Here is a 4,712-nt window from a genome sequence, read left to right as displayed (position 1 = left end):
TAGCTAGATAGTCTCCAAAGAACAACAGTCCCAACGCGTTTCCTCTGCTGTAGTGCAGATTCATCAGGGGATAAAGATAGAGTTAGACTAATCCTTTTCTGAAAATAATAAAAGATGTATAGCTAATCTTATTAAAACAGAGCAGTGGCTCCATTCCAAGTGCAGCCCGGCATAGTGAGTACCGGAAGCTCGGCTGGCGTATGCAGGGGTAATCTGCGCATGTCCGGCTGTTTTGTACAGCGTTCGGCGCGCTCAAACCGCTCATTTCCGCCTTTGTCACGTGATCCAGTCACATGACCAGTCACCTGATTCAGTGGGGCGGAGCCCTGGGATTATGACGCGATGTCGGGAATCGTAAGTAGAAGCCCCGCTCCAGCTCGGCCATCAATAAAACCAGGGAAAAACCAAAACAATAGAGTCGCGTATATGAGTATTTACTATTCTTTAAGCGGCTCATAGTTTTGATATAAGAATAAGGGTACATAAAGTGATATTTCTAGCAGTGATGCATCCTCAGTTTCTGTAAGTCATTACAGGAGGCGATGCATTAATTTAAAAAAAGAGAGAAAAGGGAATACAGCGCCTAGAAGTAGAGCGGTTTGAGCGCGCCAAACGCTGTATAAACAGCCGGACATGCGCAGATTACCCCTGCATACGCCAGCCGAGCTTCCGGTATCAATATTTGATCTGGTGGCCCTATGATGTGTAGATAGTCTTTCAATTATCACTGGATAGCTGTATACAAATATGCTACGTTTTGCTGTCCTTCTGATTAATTTGATTTGACATTTGCTGAGCATCACATAACACTGGTTGTTACCTCACATGCGGTTGCTCATATGATGATAGCATTTTGTTTGTATTGTGGTATATTAAGTAAATTTTAATGATTTTGAATAAAAGTTATATTTTACCCACCTTGCTTTAAGATACTAAGTCTATAGTGGTGGTAGGTACAGCTGGTGGCCCTGTTTAACCCAAACGGCGACTGTGGCATCTGGCCTATTTTACATCCCTTTAATATGAGCTCTAAGCTGTGATTGGTTACTATAGGCAATGGGGGAATATTTATCATTGGTTTTGCTGGGCTTTTTTGACGTATAAAAGTCGCAAATAGGGTTTTTGCGACTTTTTATTGCCCAAAAGTCTTAAAAGACTATTCCTGCCACTGTACTATACTGGCATAAACATAGAACTACTGCTAGTGCAACGCCATGCAAAGCCAGATTCATGAGTTGCGCCTCTCAAAAAAAAGTTGCAAAGTCACTTCATCCACTTGCTGCTGTATGTGCTGCGACTTTTGGCGCATTTAGCGCCTTTTGGAAAATCCTAGACACATATATTGCATAAGAACATTTATCAAAGGGCCAAAGCCACTTTAATAAATCTGATGAGCAGTGGAGCTCCAAAGACTGACATAGAACTGTTCCAAGGAGCCGCCTAATGATAGGTAACAGTATAAAATAATTTAAAAAATAAACATGCTGCTGCTTGAACTAGTATATATCTGGAAACTGGAGAAAGGACATAGGATAGGAGAAGCCTTGGTGAAGCGATATGAGGTTGGGGAGTGTGATAAGTCTAAAGAGTATATTTTAAACTTTGATATTCGATATTAGCCTGATAAGGCCAAGAAGGCTATTCCATAGAATTGGTGCAGCTCGGGAGAAGTCCTGGAAATATTAGTGGTTCAAATCATTGACATTGGGTGTCATGGATCTATAGTGGCTGTGATCTGGTCACAATTTGTATGGCCATATTACAACCCACATTAGTTAGTCTTTGGAAACTGTTATTGTCATAGATAGATCAATTACAGAGAGGACATGAACAATAGTCTCCTGTAGAATGGCAGAGGTTATGTTATGTGAAGAAGTATATAGTTGGGTATCATCAACACAATGATGGACCTAAAAACCAAATCTGCTAACAGTTAGAAGGAAAAGAAAAGAAGACCTAGGAGCAGGTCCTGAGGAACTCTTCCCACAGCAGGTCGGGGAGAAGAGAAAACCAGAAAAGCCAAAAGTGTGATCACAGAAATAAGAAGAAAACTAAGAGTGTCACCATTTGATTTGATGCATTATGAAGCAAACATACATTGAGAATGCTGTAGCTACACTGATGCACGATCACATCTTGGTTATTCCCTGAGCTGAGTGGTTTTGCTGATAAAATCTAGAAAACTGCAAGGAATTGATACAAAAAGTAAATTGGAAAATTGTATAACTTTTCATTTTACAAACAATACTTTTATTGGCTGAAATGTATTGCCATCATCAATACCGGCGAATACATTGCCGGCCACAACACCCCATAATACAGTGCCTGTCACAACACCCCATAATACAGTGCTTGTCCCAAAACCCATCCCCGTTATACAATGCTGGTCACAACACCCCATAATATAGTGCCGGCCACAACAACCCATAATACAGTGGCTGTCACCACACGCCATAATACAGTGGAGGTCACAACACCTCATAATAAAGTGCCTATCACAACAACCATCCCCATTCTACAGTGCCGGTCACAACACCCCATAATACAGTGCCTGTCACTTCACCCCATAGTGCAGTGTCTGTTACAGCACCCCATAATACAGTGCTGGACACAAACCTCATAATACAGTGCTGGTCACAACACACCATAATAAAGTGCCTGTCACAATACAACTTAATACAGTGCCTGTCACTTCACCCCATAATACAGTGCCTGTTATAATACAACATAATACAGTGCCAGTCACAACAACCAATAATACAGTGCTGGTCACAACACCCCATAATACAGTGCTGGTCACAACACCCCATAATACAATGCCTGTCACTTCACCCCATAATACAGTGCCTGTCACAACACCCCATAATACAGTGCTGGTCACAACACCCCATAATACAGTTCCTGTCACAACACCCCATAATACAGTGCTGGTCACAACACCCCATAATACAGTGCTGGTCACAACACCCCATAATACAGTGCTGGTCACAACACACCATAATACAGTGCCTGTCACAATACAACTTAATACAGTGCCTGTCACTTCACCCCATAATACAGTGCTGGTCACAACACCCCATAATACAGTGCCTGTCACTTCACCCCATAATACAATGCCAGTCACATCACCCCATAATACAGTGCCAGTCACAACACCCCATAATACAGTGCCAGTCACAACACCCCATAATACAGTGCCGGTCACATCACCCCATAATACAGTGCCGGTCACATCACCCCATAATACAGTGCCGGTCACAACACCCCATAATACAGTGCCTGTCACAATACCCCATGGTATAGTGCTGGTCACAACAACCCATAATACAGTGCCGGTCACATCACCCCATAATACAGTGCCAGCACAACACCCCATAATACAGTGCCAGTAACAACACCCCATAATACAGTGCCAGTCACAACACCCCATAATACAGTGCCTGTCAAAATACCCCATGGTATAGTGCTGGTAACAACAACCCATAATACAGTGCCAGTCACATCACCCCATAATACAGTGCCAGTCACAACAACCCATAATACAGTGCAAGTCACAACACCCCATAATACAGTGCCAGTCACAATACAACATAATACAGTGCCGGTCACTTCACCCCATAATACAGTGCTGGTAACAACACCCCATAATACAGTGACGGTCACTTCACCCCATAATACAGTGCTGGTAACAACACCCCATAATACAGTGCCTGTCACAACACCCCATAATACAGTGCCTGTCACAATACAACTTAATACAGTGCCTATCACTTCACCCCATAATACAGTGCTGGTCACAACACCCCATAATACAGTGCCAGTCACATCACCCCATAATACAGTGCTGGGCACAACACCCCTTAATACAATGCCAGTCACATCACCCCATAATACAGTGCCAGTCACAATACAACATAATGCAGTGCCAGTGACAACACCCCATAATACAGTGCCAGTCACAACACCCCATAATACAGTGCCGGTCACATCACCTCATAATACAGTGCCAGTCACAACACCCCATAATACAGTGCCTGTCACATCACCCCATAATACAGTGCCAGTCACAACACCCCATAATACAGTGCCTGTCACAATACCCCATGGTATAGTGCTGGTCAAAACAACCCATAATACAGTGCCGGTCACATCACCCCATAATACAGTGCCAGTCACAACACCCCATAATACAGTGCCAGTCACAACACCCCATAATACAGTGCCAGTCACAATACAACATAATACAGTGCCAGTCACTTCACCCCATAATACAGTGCTGGTAACAACACCCCATAATACAGTGCTGGTCACAACACCCCATAATACAGTGCCAGTCACATCACCCCATAATACAGTGCTGGGCACAACACCCCTTAATACATTGCCAGTCACATCACCCCATAATACAGTGCCAGTCACAATACAACATAATGCAGTGCCAGTCACAACACCCCATAATACAGTGCCAGTCACAACACCCCATAATACAGTGCCGGTCACATCACCCCATAATACAGTGCCAGTCACAACACCCCATAATACAGTGCCTGTCACATCACCCCATAATACAGTGCCAGTCACAACACCCCATAATACAGTGCCAGTCACAACACGCCATAATACAGTGCCGGTCACATCACCCCATAATACAGTGCCAGTCACAACACCCCATAATACAGTGCCTGTCACATCACCCCATAATACAGTGCCAG

The sequence above is a fragment of the Engystomops pustulosus genome, chromosome 3 (assembly GCF_040894005.1).
Source record: "Engystomops pustulosus chromosome 3, aEngPut4.maternal, whole genome shotgun sequence".
In the NCBI taxonomy this organism is placed as follows: Eukaryota; Metazoa; Chordata; class Amphibia; order Anura; family Leptodactylidae; genus Engystomops; species Engystomops pustulosus.
Note: the sequence above shows the minus strand (reverse complement) of the source record.